Genomic DNA, 24,755 nt, shown 5'->3' with positions numbered 1-24,755 from the left:
CTTCTTAAAGATTTATTTTGACTCTTCTGGTCCATTGTGTATTCATACACAGTTTAGAATCGACTTCTCCATAGAGATTTTTTTTTTTTACTTATTTTTTATTTTTATTTTTTTAAAGATGTATTTATTTATTTATTCACGAGAGACGCAGAGAGAGAGAGAGAGACAAACAGACAGACACACACACAGGCAGAGGGAGAAGCAGTCTCGAGGGGATCCCGATGTGGGACTTGATCCCGGGACTCCAGGATCATGCCCTGAGCTGAAGGCAGGGGCTCAACCGCTGAGCCACTGAGGTGTCCCCTATTATGATGTTTAAATTTTTTTTTAATTTATTTATGATAGGCACACAGTGAGAGAGAGAGGCAGAGACACAGGCAGAGGGAGAAGCAGGCTCCATGCACCGGGAGCCCGACGTGGGATTCGATCCCGGATCTCCAGGATCGCGCCCCGGGCCAAAGGCAGGCGCCAAACCGCTGCGCCACCCAGGGATCCCCCTATTATGATGTTTAAAAAAACATATTTCATTTCCATTGTTCATTACTAGAATGTAAAAATACAACTGAATTTTGTATATTGGCCTTTTTTAGATCTAGTAGCTTTGTGTGGGTTTTTTGTTTTATCAGTTTTGATTTTCTAGGCTTTGTTATGTGTATATGTAAAGACAGTTTTCATCCTATCAACCTGTATTTCTTTTTTTTTTTTTTTTTTGCCTCATTTTACTGACTAGGACCCCTAGTACAATATTGAATAGAAGTGGTGAGAGCAGAGGTACTTGGCTTGTTACTGAGTTTAGGAGGAAAGTTTTCAGGCTTTCACCATGAAGTTGTTATCCTCAGGTTGAGTAGCTCCTTCTATTCTTCACTTGCTGAAAGGTTTCTTTTTTCTTCTTTTAATCCTAAATTAAATGATATTGGATTCTAATTGTGGTGTTAAAAGAATTTTTTAAAGAATTTTTAAAAGGGTGTTATAATTATGACTCACACAGATATAAAACTAACACTTGTCAAATGTTTATTAGCTCACTAGTTAATGAGGAAACTGCTAAGATGTTAAAGTCAGTTCAGAGGTAGACTTGAAGACTCACTCATTTGTATGCAGTAAAGGAACGCTGAAATGAAATTTTCAAATAGATGCAAAAACTGATCTATCTGTTGGGCAATTATCACTTGTAATTTACTGGACACAACTAATTTGCTCTTTTGTGCTCAAGAATAGTTCACATTATTATCAATTTTCTACAATTTTTAAATTGAAAAATTGCTCAAAGGCAATGAAAGGTAACGGTAATGTATGAGCTAGAGAGAACTATAGGCAGTTTTTTCTTTTTTGATCTGTTTTCAAAGCTTTTTACTGACAAAGAGTTTTGCTTTGAATTTCCATGATCTCCTGTGATACTGAACTTTGTTCATACATTTATTGATTATATGCATATACTCTGATGTTATATGCATATATTCTGATGTTAAATGCCTCATCAGTCTCTGTTGTCCATTTTTCTGGCCATGTTTTGAGTGTGTGTGTTACTGCTTTATATGTTCTTGATAATAATGCATTATAAGTTGGGTGTATTGTAAATACTTTCTCCTAGTTTATAACTTATATTTTCATTTCTTTAAGGTATATTTTGAACAATGGTTCTTACTTTTAGTACAGTCAAATTTCTCATCTTGTTTAAGAAATCTTTCCTTATGCTAAGGTTAGAAGATACTCATCTTTTCCACTAAGTATTTAAAAGTTATTTTTGACATTTAAGTACTTAATCCATCTGGTGTTGGGATCCCTGGGTGGCGCAGCAGTTTGGCGCCTGCCTTTGGCCCAGGGCGCGATCCTGGAGACCCGGGATCGAATCCCGCGTCGGGCTCCTGGTGCATGGAGCCTGCTTCTCCCTCTGCCTGCGTCTCTGCCTCTCTCTCTCTCTCTCTCTCACTGTGTGCCTATCATAAATAAATAAAAATTAAAAAAAATCCATCGTGTTGATTTTTCATATGGTATGATGTTAGGATCAAATTGCATCTTTTTTTTAAGAACATAGATGTGATGGACTGAATGTTTGTGTCTCCCTAGACTATGTTGAAACCCCAGTGTGCTGGTATTTGGGATGGGGCCTTTGGGAGGTAATTATAGTGTTAGATGAAGTTGTGAAGGTGGGGCCCTGGTCCAGTGGGAACAGTGCATTGATAAAAAGGGATATTAGAGAACTTGCTGTCTCTTTCTCCTCCCTCTGTAAGGACATAGCCAGAAGGTGGCCACCTGTAAGCAGAAAGAGAACTCTCACCAGAACCAGACTGTGCTGGCACCCTCATCACAGACTTCTAGCCTCTAGAACTGTGAGAAAATACTGCTGTTGTTTAATCCACCCAGTTTATGGTATTTTGTTAAGATGGAATGGACTAAAACATTTTGTTTCACATTTACTGCGTGGTACTTGTTACTTTTCTTTGTCAAACACTGCTTATGTGGGGAGGATGAGGTTCAGCCCCATGATGTCAGGGGCAGGAGTTGGAGAGTCTCAGGTACTGGGAACTTGAGTCTGTCACTCCTCACCCTGTACATTATAACCTCAGGTCACTTCTTTACCTGTTTCTTTTGAGGAGGTGGTTGCCTTTAGGAGGAGGCACTGCTGTGATTACTCACCTAAGGGCTTATGTTAGAGGAGAAGGTGGTGGGGAGCAGCAGCCAGGGAAGGCTAGTGTGTATTCTACTGTTTTTCTAAGCTCCTATATTCTGAGGACCTGAGGTCTGAATAACACACATATAGGGCCAGGTTGAGTGCACCTAGGTGCTGGGGCATAAGAAAAGCAAAAACTAGGACTCAGTAATTATTCTTCTGTTTTGTTAATCCCACAGCCTTGGGGAACTGCCTCTTGCCGCAGGCCAAGGCCACCATTCCACACATACCAGATCGAAAGGGGTCCTTGTCCCCCTAGGTGTTTCTCGCTTTTTCTGTGTAACTTACCCATGGGCTGATCTCCCGAAACACGGTCAGTAGTGTTGCTCATTCAGCATCTTGGCAGGAATTGGAGCCGGCATAAAATTTTTCTTAGGTTTCTTAGGCTTCCTTTACATAGTTACAGGTGACTTTAATCTGACAAAGAGTTTGTTCAAGATTCTTCAGTCATCTGCAGGACTTCTTCCCTGCTGCGCCTGAAGCCTTCCGCAGAGGCCAGTAGAGGTGAGGCTGGCTGTAGCAGAGTCCCACAGAATCTTTTGCTCATCCATTGGCGTTTCACTGATTGTTCACCCAGCCCCGCTTGCCTTTTTGAATAGGTGGACCCAAAAGGTCCTTTAGGCGGTGTGCCTTACTTCCAAGATGTTCTCTGGCTCAAAGTGGCTCTCCTGCTTAGTAATATTACTTTATTTTTTTATTTTTATTTTGTAAAGATTTTATTTATTTATGAGAGAAACAGAGAGAGAGAGGCGGAGACACAGGCAGAGGGAGAGGCAGGCTCCATACTTCGGAGCCTGATGCGGAACTCGATCCCGGAACCCCAGGATCACGCCCTGGGCTGAAGATGCTCAACCCCTGAGCCACCCAGGCGTCCCAGTAATATTACTTTAAATTCTAATTTCAGACAGTTCTTCTCGCTCAGAACGACCCATGATTTTGTGAGTATTGTATTGCATCTTTCATGTAAATTTTGTATTCTGCTTATAATGAGTATGCTGATGTTAAAATCTTTTAAGTCACTTACATCAAGGAAACTTCCTCCTCCAAGAGAATGTATTGTATTTATTCTGTCGTTTTGCTTGACTGTCTGCTCTATCTCTACCCCCACAAAAGAATCTGTGGGCTTTAACAATGCTACCTTCCATGATAAACCCCAATGTTGTACTTATTTTTCTTCTTTCCCTGGGATTCCAGAGAAGAGGCAGGATCTGTTTCTCACTTAGTTTTGACAGAGGAAGGCTGGGTCGGAGGTCCCAGAGGGGCCTCATAGGACAGCCAGGAAGGCCCTTAGCTTTGCGCAGGTAGAAATCAATCACGAGCTAGGAGGAAGTGAGAGCAGAGTTTTCTAAGTGATAGAGTCCAGCAGATGGAGTGTCTGGGAGACTCAGAGGAGGATAAGTGAGTCTCCCCACTGTTTGGGATTAGGAGTTTATACTGGAAAGGAAAGGGGTCCAGGGTACGTGTTTGTTCAGGAATCCAGGGTAGGATCTGATCAAAGGTGAGTGTCAGGTGAGCAGTAAATATTATTCCATAAATTAATAATTCCATAAATTAGCAAAAGTAGGGGGTATTGGTACCAGGGTCAACTGAGCTTTGAAACCATTGTCCTGGAACAGGCTTGTGATCTTTTTCTTAGACGTTGTCAGGAGTAGAGGGGCCTAGGAAAGAATTTGAGAATGGCTAACTTTCTTGCTTCACCCTTTTGATGGAATCATAGCTTCTTTGGTTTACTCAGATGCAACATGAGATCTAGAGCATGAGTTAAAGGGGCCTAGCCAAGAAACAGCAGACATGGAACCTTTCTAAAATGGAATCCCCCCAGTTTCTCTCAGTTTTGTTTGCCTAGCCCTGGCATAGGTCCTGCCAGATTTGCCAAAGAGTAGGTGTTCCATGTTGTTAAATTAACACATAGCAAAGCAGTTAGGATTTACAACAGGAATTGCATTCTAGATAGAAAAGTATGTACTCATATCCACCATGGGTCCTGTATTTTGACAGGGTTAGAGTAGTGTGTACGGGCACGTAGAGTCTATAGAACTTGAGGACTGACTAGATATTGGTTGAGGGGAGAAAGAAATCAGGGATGATTCCTAAATTGGGCAATTAAATGGGCAGTGTGCTTATTTCCAGTGCATGTTTGAGTATAGCAAGAACTTGTGGGCTGCTTGAGTGGCTTAGCCGATGGAGTGTCTGACTCTCCATTTTGGCTCAGGTCACCATCTTGGGATTGTGAGATCGAGCCCTGTGTCGGGCTCCTCAGTGAGCATAGAGCCTCCTTGGGATTCCTTCTCCCTCTGCCCCTCTCCCCACCCTCTCTCGCAAACCAACAAAGAGATAAATAAAATAGAACTTGTGGGGTGGGAGATAGATCTATTCTTGAAATATTGAGTTCGAGGGTTTTCTGAGTTATTCAAGTGGAGATGTGCAGATCTGTGTGCAGTTCTTGGAGAGGAGAGACTTCAGAGAGTTTTTGAGGTTAATAGTTTTTTGGGAGTAATTGAAGAAGAAATTGCTCAGGATTGAGGACAGAACCCCTGAGCACATCTAGTTTTAGCAGACAAATACAGAGAAAGACTCTGGGAATGAGATTGAGAGGGAGACACTGAGTGGGAACAAAGGATGTTACAGCAGCACCCTTGGCTTCCTCTCTGTCTAGAGACCAGATTTCCCTTTTAGCACCCTGTATTTGATCTTGCCCCCAGATCTTGTTTGTTTTCAGCACTCTCTACTGGGAGAGATTGTGGATGAAAAATAGCTTTATTTTTGAATCCAGCAATTGCTGGTTTCTTTATATTTCCTCTAAATTCTGCTTGAAAACAGAAGACTTTCTTCTTTAGCTCATCTCTCTAACTTCACCTTCTATTATATATAAAAGAAACTGATTGATACCTTGGACATCTGCTTGGAAATTACCTTAGCCAGGAGTAAACAGTTCATTACCAGCGTTTTCTGTTTTTTTTTTTTTTTTTTTTTTGCTTACCACAAGGAACAGTTTTGCTAAATTTTCTGCCCCTTCATCATAACAGTCTTCTTTCTCCAGCTTCTGATAATGTTTTACTCCTTTCCGGCCTTTGTAAAATAGCCTCTCAGTGCTCCTCAGGCTTCTGCTCGGAGATCCTTGTGGCCCTTCCTGTTTGTGTTTCTCACCCAGTCCCACAGCTGATGTCACATGTCCTGTGTTTTTATCATGTCAGCACTTCAGTTCCAGGTGCCAGATTTTGTTCTGGAAACTGTCGCTGTTTAACACACCACCCCAAACCTAGCCTCAGAACCTGCATTGCTTTTCCTAATCAAGCCTTGGAAGCCACTCATTGTCACTTCACCATACTCTCTTGGTTTCACGCAAGTTAATTTTTTTTTTTTTATGATAGTCACACAGAGAGAGATAAAGAGAGGCAGAGACATAGGCAGAGGGAGAAGCAGGCTCCATACACTGGGAGCCCGACATGGGACTCGATCCCGGGTCTCCAGGATCGTGCCCTGGGCCAAAGGCAGGCGCCAAACCGCTGTGCCACCCAGGGTTCCCAGTTTCACGCAAGTTAAATGTCAGTTTGGATTTAGGAAGGGAGTCAGACTCCACATCTTTGTGGGTGAGCCACAAATTTACACATAGAAGAGCATGTGGATGGGAGATATTTTTGCGGCATATTTGGAAAAAACAGTCTGCCGCAGATTTTTTTTAAAAATATTTTATTTATTTATTCATGAGAGACACAGGCAGAGGGAGAAGCAGGCTCCATGCAAGGAACCTGATGCGGGACTCGATCCTGGGACTCTGGGACCATGCCCTGAGCTGAAGGCAGACGCTAACCACTGAGCAACCTAGGTGTCCCTGCTGCAGATTGATAAAATAAAATACATACAATTACAAGGGAAACCAATTTTATTTTTTTTAAATTTTATTTATTTATGAAAGACACACAGAGAGGCAGAGACAGAGGCAGAGGGAGAAGCAGGCTCCACGCAGGGAGCCCGACGTGGGACTCCATCCCAGGTCTCCAGGATCACGCCCTGAGCCGAAGGCAGATACTCAACTGCAGAGCCCCCGGGCGTCCCACAAGGGAAACCAATTCTATTCGAGTTTTTTTTTTTTTTTTAATTTGAGAGACAGCGAGAGAGAACATGAGGCTGGGGAGGCAGAGGCAGAGGGAGAAATAGACTCACCGCTGAGCAGGGACCCCAGTGCCTGAGGGCCTGATCCCAGGATCCTAGGATCATGACCTGAGCCAAAGGCAGATGCTTCACTGACTGGGCACCCAGGTGCCCAGATACACCATATTAATAAAAGAAAGGATAAGAACCATAAGATCTTTTCATTATATGTGGAAAAAGCATTTGACAAAATACAACATCCATTTATAAAAACCCTCAACAAGGAGGTTTAGAGAAAACACCTCAACATACCGCAACATAATAAAGGACATATATGAAAAATCCACAGCTAATATCATCCTCAATTGGAAAAAAAAAAAAAAAACCTGAGAGCTTTTCCTCTATGGTCAGGAACAAGGCAGGGATGTGCACCCTCACCACTGTTATTTAACATACTACTGGAGGTCACAGCCATAGCAGTCAGGAAAGGAAGTGAAATACAAGGCATCCAAATTGGCAAGGAAGAATCAAAGTTTCACTATTGGCCTAACGTGGGGCTCTATCCCAGGGCTCTGGGGTCATGACGTGAGCTGAAGGCAGATGCTTAACCAACTGAGCTACCCAGGCGCCCCTAAATTAAAGTATTATTACCAAACTAGTTGTAATAAAGTATTATGTGTTCATTTAATATGATACACAGCAATATGTAGTGGCAGGTCTATAGAAATTTTATAAATATAGTAAGTATTAGTAATTTTAGAAGTTGGAGGAAATAAAGGAATAATTTATTTTCCCATCCAAGTTCATAGGTCTCCTGATTCTAGCCACAGACCCTACAGCCTCTAGATGAAGAGCCCTCGGATTAATGTAACAGTGTGAGCAGAAGTCACTACTGTGACCACATTCACTGGGGAGAGAATGTAGTGAGGAGAGGGCAGAGACTAAGGGGGAAGACACCATAGGGTAAGTTCTACATACTAGCAGTTATTTACCTTTTAATTACTAAGGGTTTTATTGCTTTTTGAGTAAAGTCTTAAATATGTTTATGTGATGAGAGAAAGACACTGGTGAAGAGAGAAAGTTGAATATATGGTAAAGATAAAGACTGTGTAAAAGGTTTCTGAGAAGGCAGGAAGAGGGTGTGGTCTTGAGGTTGAATAACAGCCTGAGTCTTGGACAGGAGGAACAAGTTAAAGGAGTTATGGGTGTTTGTGGGCTGTTACCAGGTCACGTGACACTCTGAGAAATATATATGGATGTGATACATTTGAACACTGGGGGAGGGAGGCCCTGGCAGGCCCCAGAGAACATTAGAGCAGCACTTTGGGGGGAGGGATGTGAATATCGGGGATAGCATGGGGAGGAAAGAAGATAATGAAACAGGGACAGGAAAAAGTAACTGATAATGTAAGAAGACAAACCTCGCCTAGTTTACAGTTTTGTTTAGTGCCTTCCTTAGACCAGTCATTCTACTGACCTTAGATATTGATAGAAAAGTGGAATGAGAATAAAATGCAGTTATTTATTTGACTTCTGCTTATTTACAGTTAACTTTCTCTAAATATCTTGTTTAGCAATGTGATTAGTACCTGTATTGCTTTTGCCACAAAGTAACTCAAACAGGGGTGCCCAAGAGCTGCTTTCTCGTGGTTATTTGGGGGTGATATTGAAGAGCAATGCTTGCGTGTGCTGCTTCCATGCTTACAGCTGGTTGGAAATTGGCCTCGAAGGGTCCATGGTTTTCTCTGTCATTAGCCAACAGATGCTTGCTACAGTGTTTTGCTCCCCGAGTCTTTATTTATTGTGAGGATAATGTATCTCTGGGCACTAAGGAGCAGGGCTCTGCAATACGGTGGCTCGTTTGTGTATAACAAATACCTGCCTTTGGCCACACATTGATCCTTTTACTAAATGATTTTTTAAAAATAAAGCTGTTTTCAACACCTGGTTGGCATATCTATCTTCATATTGCTTCGATTTTTCTAATAAGTTGATCTTGAATTTAGTATGTCTATCTTCTAGGAGAAATATTTTTTTTCTGTTAAAAAATTACTTCAAATCCTCTTGAATCAATAAAAGTTTTAAAACTTGAGGTTGGTACTATGTATCATAAGAAAACCTTAGGTTTTAGGCACAACTAATCATTTATACATGAGTATGTTATAAAATTATGAATTCATAATATTCTATATATTAGTAGTAGTACTTATATACTAATATGTAAATATATGTACTTGTATATCATTAGATATACATCTTACCACAGCTAAAATATTTTGAAGTATATGTTATATGTAATATACATTTCATATATAATATTACAGATATACATATGTATAGGTCTTTTTTATTGTGGTAAAATAAAGGCTCTCTCCACAGCCCCTGTCTTCTCTAAATAGCTACTCCTTAGGGGTGCACACATATGCTTGAAGTCCTGTCCTGGAAATAGAGTCAGCCATTTGAGCTAAGCATCCTGGAGTTCCAGGAAGGTGAAAAGTGGTCTCTGTGGGTGAGGCCCAGCAAGGCACTTCCTCTTGGCTCTTTGCATTGCCCATTACATAAAGAATGGTGTGGCCTCATAAGGGCTAAATCCGTTGCCTTCATGTAAGAGTAGTAGTGATTTTAATAATCCTTTTTTTAAAAGTTTTTATTTATCTCTACACCGAATGTGGGGCTTGCACTCACAACCCCGAGATCAAGAGTCACATACTTCTCCAACTGAGCCAGCCAGGTGCCCCTTAATAATCTTTTAATAGAACTACCAACCTTGATTGCCTCTAATTTTATTCCTTCGTTTTGTTGTATGTATAACCTTTTATGGTTCCCAGATTCAATTTCAGTGTTGGGGGCAGGGGTTCCCCACACACACAACACCAAGCAATTCTCAAGACACAGTAGGATTTCTGAGAATTCAACTCAATTCTGACACCATCTACCCGAAGATAGCATCAGATTTCATGGGCTAAGGGTCAGTTCTTTTTTTTTTTTTAAGATTATTTATTTATTTATTCATAGAGACACAGAGAGAGAGAGAGAGAGGCAGAGACACAGACAGAGGGAGAAGCAGGTTCCATGCCAGGAGCCCAACGTGGGACTCGATCCCAGGACCCCAGGATCACGCCCTGGGCCAAAGGCAGGTGTTAAACCGCTAAGCCACCCAGGGATCCCCTATTTTTATTTTAAAGATTTTATTTATTCATGAGAGACACAGAGAGGCAGAGACATAGGCAGGGGGAGTCCTGCGGAGGGAGCCTGATGCAGGACTCAATCCTAGGACCCTGGCATCACGCCCTGAGCCATGGGCAGATGCTCAACCAGTGAGCCACCCAGGTGCTCCTGAAACTTCTTTAAAAATTAATTAATTTTATTTGAGAAAGAGAGAGAGAGCCAGGTGAGGCGAGGTGGGTGCAGGGAGGAACAGAGGGAGAGGTACAAGCAGACTCTGTGCTGAGTGAAGAGCTGATCTCATGACCCTGAGATCATGACCTGAGCCAAAACCAGGAGTTGGTTGCTTAACTGACTGAGCCATCCAGGCACTCCCTTGCCTGAACCTTTTCAGTGCTTCACATTTTCATTGGGATAAAGTCCAAACTTCCTAAATTGCCTTACTGAAGATCTTTTGCTCCCCATTCTGGTCATTGCTTATTTTTTCATCTTTGCTTATTTTGGGGCTATGTTGTTGCCATGTGGAACAAGTACTCTTTTCTACCTATATGACTTTGCACAGGCTGTCAGTCTTTCATGCTCCCCTTTCCATGTGAACAACCTCTAATATATATACCAAACTCCTTATAACACTCAGTGAAAAAATTAGGTAGTGTGACAAGCCTTTTTTCACTTCCTTAGGAAGACTTAAGTCCTTTCCCTTTCTTTTTTTTCTTTATAAAGATTTTATTTATTTGAGAGAGAAAGAGAGACAACGAACAGTGGGGAGGGGCAGAGGGAGAGAGAGAGAGAAACAGATTCCCTGCTGAGCAGGGAGTCCAATGTGGGCCTTGATCCCAGTACCTGGAGATCATGACCTGAGCCAAAGGCAGATGCTTAACCAGCTGAGCCACCCAGGCGCACCAAGTGCTTTCCCTTTCTATATTTCCATTATGATTTGTACACATTTCTGTTTTAGCATTTGTTTATCATATAGTATTTGCATATCTGTAAGCCATATCCTCTGCCTCCAAAAGCAAGGCTGATACAATTCAGCATGATGTTTCCAGGTATTTCCACTAAAAGTACCTGGCACACATTAAGTGCTTAATTAATGTGTGTTGAATGAATATTTTTTCTAAATATTTTATTATTTGAGAGAGAGAACGTACATGTGCTAGTGAGCAGGGGGAGGGAGATGAGAAGAGAGGGAATCTTAAGCATACTCCCTGCTAAGCACAGAACTGAATCTCTGTACCCTGAAATCATGAAACCTGAGCCAAAATCAGGAGGCTGATGCTCAACGAACTGAGCCACCCACGTGCCCCTCTATATTGTAATTGGTAAAGTGCTTTAAGTGTGAATTGCTCTAAATAGAAGAATGTGTTTATATACTCTTACATGTCCAGGGTGATTGAGAAAGGAACTATTCCAATAATTGATTATGCTATGTAATAACCAATTAAAAATTATCTTTAGATCTGTCTTTATTAACTTATAAAATGCCTCACCCTGTTCATTCTGAATGAATTATATAGCTCTTTTAGAGTTGTGGCTGAGGAAGCTGTAAGAAATCAAGCAGGGTGCTTTGTCACAAGCTGGGTTTTTTTTTCCAGTTGAATTTCTTTTTCTTTTTTTTTTTTTTAAAGATTTTATTTATTTATTTGAAAGAGGGAGGATGAGGAGTGGGAGGGATAGAAGGAGATGCAGACTCCCTGCTGGACTTGATGGTGTGGGGGTCTCAAGCCTAGGACCCTAGGATCACCTGAGCTGAAGGTAGACGCTTAACCACTGAGCCACTCAGGCACCCCTCCATCCAGTTACTTTTTTAATTTTTTATTTATTTATGATAGTCACAGAGAGAGAGAGAGGCAGAGACACAGGCAGAGGGAGAAGCAGGCTCCATGCACTGGGAGCCCGATGTGGGATTCGATCCCGGGTCTCCAGGATCGCGCCCTGGGCCAAAGACAGGCGCCAAACCGCTGCGCCACCCAGGGATCCCCCTCCAGTTGAATTTCTAACGCACTCTCTTATTTTGATTCTCTAAAGGGTTCATAATTACATTATTATCAAATGCAGTTTTAAAAATGCTCAGAAAACAGACAAGCAGCCTACTTGGAGGTGTGTGCAGTTGTCTCAGTTCACCAGACAGCTTGGTGCACTTAGGCTGTGCCCTCTACTCTATTCAGTGACAGTCCTTGCTGAGCCCAAATGAAGTCTTATGAACTGAGCTAAGCAGTTAATTAGATGGCGTTCTCTGGCCATGACTATTTCAAGAGTGCTTGATTTCCACCCAAATTATATATTTATTCTTCTCTCATTCATATGAAAGTAATGTGAGTGGCTGCAATTCATTTGTGTATGGATTTAATGGTTCTCTTCTACTCTCACCTGCCCAACAACAGTGTTGCCAATTATTATTTTGAAGACTCAGAAATTACATTTATGCATGTGGACCTGCATTTTCATATCTTTGAAAGTGACTTTTTACAAAGGCCTCTTTAGCATAGGGAAAATACTCTCCTTGTATTTGTACAAATGACCTGAAAACCATTGTGGTGGTTGAGCTCTGACTTTGCTGTGTCATATTCTCTTGTTAAACCTAGAAATCCTCCTGCAAAACTTGATCCTTTTTAAAGCAGATACGTATTTTCTCAGTGACATCCAGAAACATGTTATGTAAATATGACTGTTCTTATAATATTGTTCAATTGGATCATCTCCCCATGAATCCTTTTCTTTTAATGAGTTTCCCAGCCTATCTGTCCCGTTAGCTGAATAATAATGGAGTATTTGTAACATAATTACTTCATGAAAATGAATCATTTTGACTTAAGTATAAGAACTGATTGACTGGGATCCCTGGGTGGCGCAGCGGTTTGGCACCTGCCTTTGGCCCAGGGCGCGATCCTGGAGACCCAGGATCGAATTCCACGTTGGGCTCCCAGCATGGAGCCTGCTTCTCCCTCTGCCTGTGTCTCTGCCTCTCTCTCTCTCTCTCTCTCTCTCTCTCTCTCTCTCTCTCTCTCTGTGTGTGTGTGTGTGTGACTATCATGAATAAATAAATAAAATCTTGGAAAAAAAAAAAAGAACTGATTGACCTAAGGGTTAACTTGAAAATTCTACTTGAAAGAAAATAAAGGATTGATGAAGCAGTTTTTAAAGCTGTGTGTATTAGGGTCGTCGATGATAGAAACAATGGACTTCTTAATTGAGTATGATAAAATATTCAGCAACTCACTAACCCAGCTGTTCTGTTTAAATAATCTGTGAATAAACAATAAAAATAATCCTTGCTACTTTATATTAAGCAAGTATCAGAGGTTTTAATTTGGGAATATATCAAAAGACTTGTCATTTTAACGTTTAGAAGCTGATTGATTCTATTAAATACAGAATGGAAACATTTATGTCTTTATAGTATGACTTTAAAAATAATTATTATCTGAATTTAAAAATATGATTGGCATACTTTTTTGTATAAGTCAAGTTATGAGTGAGAAAGATTTTTCAATCTCTATTTTAAGTGAAGCAGTATTCTGTGTCCTAGGTTTTGCTTGTGGTTCCATCACTAACTACTAGCTGGCTGTCTTTGCTTTGCTTTCTCAGCAGTCAAATTAAGTTTTTTATGGTGAAGATTAGTTGGATCTTCAATATATGAAAGTGCTTTGTCAATATACATCACATTTAGGAGTTTTTAGCCCCTTCTCTGCCTTGCTTTTTGTCATGTTCTGTGAGCTTTTGTTTTTTTATAGGTGAAACAAGAATTTGACCTGTATATTCAACTCCAGAGGTATTATTTACATGTGTTTAGCTCTTATAACCTGTAATTTATGATTATTTTTCTCTCTTTTTTTAAACATATATTTGCCTCTATCCCCCCTACAACGATTACCAGTAATAAGACTGGAATGCATTAATCTTCACCTGTTATATTTCATTTAATCTCTATTAATCTTGTGAGAGTGAATGGTAGTAGCCTCATTTTACTGATGAGGAAGACTAAGGTTTAGGAAGTGATAGCGGTGGTATTCTAGTTTCTGATGCTAATGTTCTTTTTTATTAAAAATTAAGCATGCAGCTTATGTGAAGGCACATCGCCACATACCTCATCTAAAGCAAGATTTTGATCTCTATTGTTTTCCTGTTCTTTTTTTTTTTTTTAAGTGAATAGTTAGAGGCTTACCAAAAGTGCTTTTGTGGGGAAAAAAATGCAGGGAAAAAAATTGCTATCTGTTTAATAGCAATAAGCATAGTTTGTGAATTTTAACATTATAGTACCATTACAAAAAAATCTGGTTAGCATTATACAACATACACAATATACCTGGGAATATCTCAATGCCCGAATATAGTTTGCCCTTCAAATAGATGAATTAGCTCTGTTTTCTCTCTTTTTTTTTTAAGATTATTTATTTATTTATGCATGAGAGACACAGAGAGAAAGGCAGAGACACAGGCAGAGGGAGAAGCAGGCTCCATGCAGGGAGCCTGACGTGGGACTCGATCCCAGGACCCCGGGGTCATGCCCTGGGCCGAAGGCGGCGCTAAACTGCTGAGCCACCCAGGCTGCCTGTAGCTCTGTTTTTATAGGTAGATTTTATTCTTAAAATACAGCATCATTTAATGTTATACCTTTAAACCCAAAAGACTTGCTTTGTGCTTGCTAGAAAAGGAAAACAGGTGATCTAAATACTTAATAAATTTTCTGTTTTTAAAAATCCTAGTTTATTTTGCGATTCCAGTAAGATGGTTACGTGTGGCCAAATTTTCTGAAATTGCTAAAAATTTCTATTCTAGGAGGGTATTATTTTTATGGTATCTATATTTTACATTTAAAGTTTGAAAAAGAGGGGTCCCTGGGTGGCGCAGCGGTTTGGTGCCTGCCTTTGGCCCAGGGCGCGATCCTGGAGACCCGGGATCGAATCCCACATCGGGCTCCCGGTGCATGGAGCCTGCTTCTCCCTCTGCCTGTGTCTCTGCCTCTCTCTCTTTCTCTCTCTGTGACTATCATAAATAAATAAAAATAAAGTTTGAAAAAGAAATCCTTGGACTATCTGAAATGAGTAGGTCAGGCAGAGATTAGGACAAGCACATTCAGAAATACTAATTTCTGTCTAAAGTTCATTTATGAGTTCTGCATTTTAACATTTCCTTAATAAGCCTCAGATAGCCGCTTGTCCAGGTATGCCAGTCCTAGACATTCATCTTACTTAGGACACTACAGCGGTGGTTCAGCCAGGACTCAGAAACCTCTGCTCTTGGGACATTTCTTGAACTCATGTTTCTCTTTTTTCTGTTGAAAGTTTCTTAGTGGTCATTACTAATCCAAAAATGAGGTCCCATGAGTAAGCTCACTGATCATAATTTTTATTCTTTTCTTGCCAACTGATGGCTTTGAAATGGCCGTGGGCACTTTGAGGGGACCTATTGGCTGCCATTCTTGACCCTGTTCACAAAACACCAGCCACCTTGGCCTTCTTTTCTGTTCTGGACACCAGGTTCATTCCAGCTGCAGGGTTCTTCTACTACTTGTCCCTCTGTAGGGAATGGTCTTCCTCAGACTTGCTTGGCTGCATCCTCTTTGACACTGAAGTCTCAGCTTTACGTGTCCCTTCTTCAAAGAGGTTTACCTGGACAACTCACTGTAAGTTGCTCCTACAACACTCTTTATTACGTGGCCATATTTTATTTTCTTCTTCACACCTAATGATTGAGTGAGTTATTTCTCCTTTATCTTCTCTCTGACCGGGATAGGGAGGGACATTCTGTTTTGCTCACTACTATATTGCTAGAACTTAACAACATGTCTGCCACAGTAGGAATTCCAGTAAATGTTTGTAGAATGACCAAATGAATACGTGCTTTTTCTAAAATTCCTTTTTTTTTTTTTTTTTGGTAGTCAGGAAGGTCCAATTAATGTTTTTGCAATGTGTGCTTATTATGTACTTTTGACAGTTTTGTCTTCCTTCAGTGTTTTGTTCACCTAGTTGAATTCTTCAGAGGAAGAGCGAAAGAGCCTTCTAGTTTTCAAAATCTTGAGGCGTGACTGTTTCAATTTATCTCCTGCTTACCAGGTGCGTGCGGGAGCTGGTGCAGCATGGTCACAAATGCAATTAACAGGTACGAGAATTGGTTCCTAACAGCTGCTTCAGTCCTGCTTGCGTTGGCCCCTTCCCAAGGGAACTGTCTCTGTCAGCCTAGCAAAATGAAATTGCCTGCCCATAAATATTTTTTTCAAGGATTATAAAAGAGGAACAAATTCGGGGTTTATGAAATGAGTTAAAATGTGTCAAAAGAATAGAACAGACTAATGACCTGCTGCAGCAGTTTGAATTCTGAGGCACAGCAGCAACACTTATCTTCACAAGATTTGACATTGAAACTGTAGCACTTTTAGTTCTGTTGAAATGATTTTATTATGCCAAAAGGGTATTTATTGGTGTTGGTGAGGAAAATGACAATTCTATAAAATACTTTTGACCCTCAGAGCTTTGGTTTGTGACATAGATTTTGAGTCCTTGCTCCTTCAGTTAACACTACGGGAGGGGGTAGGTTTTAGGAAGAATGCACCTTGATTTCTTTTCCATTTCACTCACCACCTGTTTAATTCATTCAGTCTGGGTTGCATTTGACAGTGATAGTGTTAACCATTGCTATGTGCCATAACCAGTATATCCATTTTAAAAATGCATATAAGTGGTTTTTATATGAACATTATGCCAGTTCTGGGTTTATATTGACATGCTCAGTGTTACATCGTTTGATAAAGTTTATTTGATGTGATTTACAATCTAAGCTAGTTGTGGAATGTGCTCCCCTTAAAAGTTGCCTTCTGATCAGTACTCCATTCCTTTCATTCCTTTGTAATCTCTAGCCTTTCATGAAGCTAAAAGAGTTTGTGTCATTGAATTCTACTTTAATATTTTGTTAAAAAATAAGAGGCTGCTTCTATGAAGGTATTAATATAGGTTTTGAATGAATGAGATGTGCCTTTGTTATGTTAGTGTGGTGACTTCTGGTGGATTTCTAGATAGCTATAGGATGGAGTCTTGTCACCAGAAACAGTGACCACATGATTAGAGGGTTGGGACTTCAGGCCAGTCTGACTTCACAGGAGGGTGGGTAATTAAGGTTTGGAGCAGGAGTCCAGTCATGTGGTCAGCCAGTGATTTAATCAGTCATGCCTACTTAACGAAATCTCAATAAGAACTCTGGACACCAAAGCGGACCATCTTGATTGGTGAATATATTGATGTACTGGGAGGATGACACACACTGACTCATGGAGAGAGGGCATGGAAGTTTTTCATTTGGGGACCTCCCCCTTCCACCTTGTCCTCTGTGTATCCTCTATAATAAAACTCTAATTATATGTATAATACTTTCCTGAGTTCTGTGACTTGACCTAGCAAATTATCAAACTGAGGATCATAGGAATTCCTGAATTTATGGTCAGATGATTAGAAATGCTGGTGGCCTGAGGATTCCTGAAGTACAGGTGGCATCGGAAAGAAGTGCAGTCTTGGTTGGAATAATGCCCTCTGTACTTGTGGTTGGTTTGTGCTGGAATTGAACATTGCAGTACACTCATTTAGGATTGAAACAGAATAGTGATATACATTTGTTATAATTAATGAACCAATATTAATACATTATTTAAAAAGTTAATAGTTTGCATTAGAGTTCATTCTTTATGTTGTACAGTTTCATGGGTTTTGACAAATCTGTAATGTCATGGATCTGTTATTACAGTGTCACACAGAATAGTTTCACTGCTCAGTAAATCCCATGTTCCACTTCTTTATCCCTCCGCCTCTTGCTCCTAAACTCCACTCATCTTTTACTGTCTCTGTAGTTTTGTCTTTTTCAGACTGCCATACAGTTGGAATCATATACTATGTAGTCTTTTCAGACTGACTTCTTTCACTTAGCAATATGCTTTTAAGGTTTCGCCATGTCTTTTTGTGGCTTGATCATTTACTTTTATTGCTGAATAATATTCCATTGTGTGGATTTATCACAATTTATCCATTTAGCAATTGAAGGGTATCTTGATTGTTTCTGAGTTTTGACAATTATGAATAAAATTGCTATAAATATTTGTATGCAGATTTTTGTATGGGCATTTGTTCTCAAATCAGAGTGCATTGTTGGATCATATAGTAAGGCTAAGTTTACTTTTGTACGAAACTGCCAAACTGATTTTGCAAAGTAACTTACCATTTTGCATTCCCACTGATAATGAAGGAGAGTTCCTATTGCCCCAAATCCTTGTCAGCATTTGGGGTTGTCGATGTTTTGAATTTTAGCCATTCTAAAAGGTGTATATAGTGTCTTGTTTTGTGTGTGTGTGTGTGTGTGTGTGTGATGTCTTCTAATTTTTTTTAAGACAGAGTGTGCACGTGAGTGGGGGATGGAGGGCAGAGGGAGAGGGAGAGAGAGAATCGCAAGTAGGCTTCCATGCTCAATGTGGAGCTGGCCTCAGGGCTTGATTTCATGACCACGAGATCACAACCTGAGCTCATGACCTGAGTCAAAACCAAGAGTTGGACGCTTAACCTACTGAGCAATCCAGGTACCCCTCTTGTTCTAATTTATAATTCCCTAATGGCATTGATGTTGAGCATTTCTTCATATGTTTATTTTCTATCTTTATATCTTTTTTGGTTAGGTGTTTATTCAAATCTTTTGTCCACTTTAAAAAACTTTTTTTTTTAAAAAAAGATTCATTTATTTGAGAGAGAGAGAGAGAGTGTGTGTGTGTGCAGGGGGAGGGGTAGAGGGAGAGGAAGAGAGAAGCTCAAGCATATTCTGCGCAGAACCCCACGCCCAGCTCCATCTCACAACCCTAAAGTCATGCCCTGAGCAGAAACTAAGAGTCAGTCCTTAACTGACTGCACCACTTACCAAATGGCTTTATAAAATATTAACATGTTACCCTGTAAATCTACATTAAATCTAAAATCAAGTTGAGACCCCTGTGAAACCCTCTTAATCTCATCTCTCTCCAGTGTTGCTATTTGGGGAGCCTACCTTTTATAGATTTCTTTCTGAGGGCTCTTTTTAAATTGTAGATTTTCTTTACTGTAGCCACCAGTTTCTGAAGAGAGCACTATTTGTAGGTTAAATCAGAAGATCTTTGTAATTCAGGGTGGAGGTGAAACTATAGTTTCCTCCCCTAGCTTGAGGAAAGTGACTTGATTTCTGTAGGGGGAAGAATTGAACCTAATTAATTATTTATGCCAGTTTCATCCAGTGAAAGCAGAAGCCGTCAGTTCTTTGCAGAATTTTCTGTGGCCTAAATTAAATCTGTACCATACAAGATTGCCATCTTTAGAGAAGGTACTCCCATTGCTGTATTAATTGTGCATGCTAACCTGTCACTGTTGATTTGATTATTATAGCCCATTTTATAACTTTTAACTGATGGATAATTTGAGTTCTGTAGCAAAAGAAAAAAAAACAACTTGAATTTTACTGTTTGTACACATTTGAAAAATAATGATCTCCTTCTTACACCAAAATCATTTATTATATGTTCCAGAAAGCTGTCTAATGACATTTCCAATCAAGATTATTTTTCAATGACATCTTGAAAAATCTATTATGTTGTAAAGTATCATTGGGATATTCAGTTGTAATTTGCCGAGAATACACTAATATGCCAAGATAAGTGACCTTCATTTTTTTAAAAAAAATTTTATTCATTTATTCACGAGAGAGACACACACACGCACACACACACACACACACAGAGGCAGGGACACAGGCAGAGGGAGAAGCAGTCTCCATACAAGGAGCCCGATGTGGGACTCGATCCTGGGACTCAAGGATCAGGGCCTGGGCTGAAGGGAGGCACAAACTGCTGAGCCACCCACGGATCCCCGAGAAGTGACCTTCAAATCCCTGCTCTTCCTACTCAACTCTTACATGAAATGCTGATTTGGTTTCTCTCCTTGTATCCATCCTCTTCCATATGTTCTAAATTTTGTCTCTTTACCCCTATTCTATTAAGACTGTATTCATATTGGTGCTGCAATAATAGAGGGGTACTGAAAAATGACTTTTTTCCTACTAAATTTTCTAGGGTTCATTTTTTTGTGTGATACCATGGTTTTAGATACCATCTTATTCAGGAATTGGTCCATGGCAAATGTTTTGTAACATGAGTTAGTGTAGATTCTCATTACAAGAGTTTCGTGTATCTTCTGGTTTGGAATTTTATGTTCAGGATCTTTATATTACAGGTGATATACTCAGAATTAATCTCAGGGTGTTATAGATCTATTAATTTCTGACAAATAATCAAATTCTAAATTTGGTCATGTAGTTACTTTAGGTTGATTATAATCTCAGTGATTATTCTTCCTTGATTTTTAAAAATCAATATTTACTGAAGTTTTCTTTCAAATAAGTGAAATATTTTGGCTCCTTTACAAATAAATGATATTATTTTTGTCTTAGTATATGTAGAACAGTTTTTTTTGTTTGTTTGTTTGTTTTAAATAGAGTTCTCATGACTAAATTGTCTTGTCCTGTTGGAGTTTATTAGGATTTTCTTTATTCCGCTACCCATTTGCCACACTTTAGGAGCATAGAATCCTGCTTCTCACTGCTGGCATCCTGAGTGCTAGACCCATCTCTTGATTGGTTATTTTGTTGTCTTTAACTTACTCTTTTCCTATTGCTACTCATTTTGCTTCCTCCCATAAACACCCACTCTAATCTAGTTAATAGGTCTGTAGATATTTGTGTATCTTTGGAAAACACATAGTGTTTTTTTCTGTGTGCAAGTTTGTAATTTTCATAAATGGCATTTGGCTGTATATCTCATTTTACTTTATTTTATTTAATTCAGCCCTATACTTAAATGATCTGTCTTTGTTGCTGTATGTAATTCTGGTTCATTACTTCTGAAGGTTGTAGAGTACTCCATCACGTGCATACTCTTATCCATGCATACTACGTATCCATCTTACTTATATACTCCCCTAGTGGCGTTTATGTACTATAAGCAATACTGCAATAATAATCTTTATTTTATGGAGGTATAAAGAATAGTGGTATTGGTGGGTTGTTGGGAGCCCATTATAAAATTTACTAAGTATTTCCAAATTGCTCTGTAGAGCAGCCAGACAGTTTTTAGCCTTTGAGCTGACAGGAGGATTCAGACCATTTTCCATGTAAAGAACTCGTCAACCAAATTGGCCTGGAGAGTTGCTTTTATGGACATGATTGATAAACTCCCAAATTATTTGTCTGTGAATAAGATAAAACCAAAGTAGGTTACTGTCAGCCCTCTCCTAGAAAGCTACCGTGATTCCTGATAGTGGTTCCTGTAAAGGAAGATTTATGAGAGAATATAGAGGGTGAGCCCTCATTGCCAAATAACTGTGTAGCTCAGCAAGCTGTGAATATTAGATTTTTTGTCCCCAGGATGGTTCTGATAATACAAATGAGAATGAGGCAGAACCTTTGCTCCTGAAGCTTTTTGTGGTACAAGTGGGTGCAGTACTTTGTGGTTATCTTTTAGGGGATGATCTCTTTGCCTCTTCTGTGAGAAGTTGGCTCTGGCCATAGCATCCATCCTTGGGTCATCATTATTCTTTATACCTTGCTTTCTAAAATTAAGACTTATGGAGTCCTGGGTGGCTCAGTTGCTTAAGCATCCGACTCTTGATTTTGGCTCAGGTCATGATCTCAGGGTCATGAGACTGAGCCCCGTGTGGATGCCAGGGTGGGTGTGGAGCCTGCTTAGGATTCTCTCTCTCCCTCTCCCTCTGCCCCTTGCCCCTGAGCATGTGCTAGCTCACTCTTTCTCTCAGGAAAAAAAATAAAAATAACACAAATTTAAATTAAATTAAAGGTTATTGGTACCTGGTCTATTAACTATGACCATTCAGGATCCCACCAGTCCATCCGTCCTATCCTATCTAGGAAGGTAAAAGCCTTCCTAGAAAGGGATGTTGTTAGTGTGATGTTTACATTCTGAAGTGTGATGATTGGGGTGGGAGGGATGGTATGTTATAAGTTCCTTTGAATTGGTAAAGTGGAAATCAGAAAATATTATCTAGAAGTATGAATTAATTAAATGTAGTAAGAGACAGAATGAATACAGATAATAGTGGTGGGCAAAATAGCAGACAGACAAAACACATTTCCCATTCTTTACTCATCTCACTTCCAATTGAAAAGATCAATAGATAAATACATAGGTGGGGGAAAAAACCTGCACGTGTGTTAGAAGCTAGTGCTTGATGCTGCTTATATGCAAGAAAACCCTGGATAATTTTTGGTAAACAGTTCTCTAAGGTAGGAGCACTTCTAACTTGGGAGAGGGAGGGGCACCTGGCTGGCCCAGTCAATAGAGCATGCAACTCTTGATCTCAGGTTATGAGTTCAAGCCCCATGTCAGGTGTAGATATTACTTAAAAAACAAATCTGAAAAATTAAAAAAAAATATTAACTTGGTAGGGGCAAAATCTTCATGAGAAGTTTCACAAGTCACAATATTTAAATTTCTGTCTTGTCTCTTAGACCAGAGGTATTTGTACTTTAAAAATAGTGTTCACAGACCCAAGGTTTTCTGCCTGTACTTCCCTGGAAGGTGCCTGTCCATAGAAGTGGCCTCGTCCCTAAGTGTGCAGCTATCAGGACCATTATTTTAAACTCTCTCTGGTTGCTTGGTCTCCCAATTAACAATCTCATGAGGCTTTTGTTTTCAAAAAGTTCAGTTATTAAAAGCTGTGAAAGCTGAGTATCAGTTATGAGAAGGGAACAATCTGATAAGATTCCAAAGGGATGGAAAATATAGTTACCAAATTAAAATCTGCTCTGGATGTAGTGAGTAGCAAATTAAATACTGAGAAAGACAAATCTTTGGTGGAATCTTTTCCAGAGTAAAGGCAAAGGGTGGGGAAATGAAAATGACTGGAAAATAAAACAAAAGGAGGATAAGTCAGCAGATAAAACGTAAAAATAATAGGAATTTCAGAAAGCAAGAGATGGGAGATACATTTTCCAAAGAAATAATAGAAGAAAACATTGCTCTCTTAAAATTAATGAGAAATATGAAAGTATATTCTTCTGGACTTTTCCAAATTTGGAGGCATTTCTTCTAGCAACTGTATGAAAGGAACTGAATTGATCGTGGCACAGAGAGCCAACCTCTAAATGCTCACATGAAAGAGCAGACTGCCTGGGCCATATGTGAAAGAGATGCTGGGTAAATCCCACTAAATGTCCTCCACTTCTGAGGAACAAGAATAAGCAGGAACAACAGGTAGAAAGCCAGCAAAATGGGAGGACTTCTAGGATAAAGGTAGTCAGGACCCAAAAGAATGTATGGTGGGATATAATTATTAGAAAAAGAAAGTTTTAAATTGTTATTCACAGGTGATATGATGATTGACCTAAAAATGGAAGAAAATTATTACCTGAAAACCTATTTGAACCAATTAAGTATACTGAGATCAGTGACTTTACAGTATTCTAGTAATATCTAGTTAGAGGCTGCATTGGGGAAAAAAATACAAGTATTTATAGGGAAAACACCTAAGAAAGTAGAGAAATTATTTTAAGTAAACTTAATTTTATAGCAGAACAAAAAGAGACTTGAAGAAGTAGAGATTAATTAAGCATGCTTCTGATTAGGAAGATTCGGTATTATATGGTTTCTTTCCAAATCTATGAATTTAATGCAGTTCTAGTAAACATTCTAACCAGACTTTTTTTTTTTTTAGGATTTTATTTATTCATGGGAGACACACACAGAGTGAGAGGCAGAGACATAGACAGAGGGAGAAGCATGCAGGGATCCTGATGTGGGACTCAATCCCAGGACCCCAGGATCACACCCTGAGCCAAAGGCAGATGCTCAACCACTGAGCCACCCAGGCGTCCCTCTTACCTGCCTTTTTGATCAGGGGTGGTCTTCCTCTCCCTTTGCTCCTCTTCCCTGCTTGTGCTCTCCGCACCCATCCCCCTGCTGAATAAACAAATGAGAAATCTTAAAACAAAACCCTAGAGTGAATATTTACTTCTTCAAATAAATCTGAGAATAGATGCCAGTGTGGAAGATGTTGCTTAGAAAACAGCCACTGTTGGGCAGCCCCGGTGGCGCAGCTGTTTAGCGCCGCCTGCAGCCCAGGGCGTGATCCTGGAGACCCGGGATCGAATCCCACGTCGGGCTCCCTGCATGGAGTCTGCTTCTCCCTCTGTGTCTCTGCCTCTCTCTCTCTCTCTCTGAATAAATAAATAAATCTTTAAAAAAAATCAGCCACTGTTATTAACTGATAAAATTTATATCTTCCTTAAGCTTTTCTATTAAAAAAAAACTAGTAAGAATCAAACACTTTTGTTTTTAAAGGTTTTATTTATTTGAGAGAGTGAGCAAGCACGAGCCAGGGGTCGGGCCAGCGAGGGGCAGAGGGAGAGGGAGAAGCAGACTCCCTGTTGAGTAGGGAGCCTGACACCTGGCTCAATCCCAGGACCCTGGGATGATGACCAGAGCCACCCAGGTGCCCCAAGAGTCAAACAAATTAAATGAAGTATTATATGGTGGTCATGTCTTACTTTGTAGGTTCAGGAAACATAATCAGCTTTTGTGTTTTGATAAAAAGACCCAAATATGCATTGTTGGTAAGGAGAAATATGGTCTTATACGGGTAGAATAAATTAATACAGCCATTCTTTAGGACAGTTTAAGGAAAAAAAGCATTCATGATCTAGATGCCTTCTGACCCAACAATTTTACTTAAAATAATTCATACTAAAGAAACTCAGAGCTGTTCAAAAAGATATATATTCTAGGATTTTTTGGATATATATGGATATACATGTGTAT

At 39.8% G+C, this 24,755-nt stretch overlaps 1 protein-coding gene across 12 annotated transcripts in view; it reads left to right on the top strand.

The window, feature by feature from the left end:
• Positions 1-24,755, top strand: part of PEAK1 (pseudopodium enriched atypical kinase 1) — a 288,824-nt gene that overhangs the window by 59,144 nt on the left and 204,925 nt on the right. For 9 of the 12 annotated variants that reach the window (XM_055319922.1, XM_055319933.1, XM_055319934.1 and 6 more), the window contains one exon: positions 15,985-16,030. The exons of 2 other annotated variants lie outside the window; for them this stretch is intronic. The gene's annotated coding sequence lies outside the window, so the exon portion shown is untranslated. Of the gene's footprint in view, positions 1-13,662; positions 13,701-15,984; positions 16,031-24,755 lie in introns of all 12 variants that reach the window. One more of the 12 variants, XM_055319932.1, reaches the window with a different exon arrangement.

This window comes from Nyctereutes procyonoides, unplaced genomic scaffold (genome assembly GCF_905146905.1).
Source record: "Nyctereutes procyonoides isolate TBG_1078 unplaced genomic scaffold, NYPRO_anot_genome, whole genome shotgun sequence".
NCBI lineage: Eukaryota > Metazoa > Chordata > Mammalia > Carnivora > Canidae > Nyctereutes > Nyctereutes procyonoides.
This window is presented reverse-complemented; position numbering and strand designations above follow the sequence as displayed.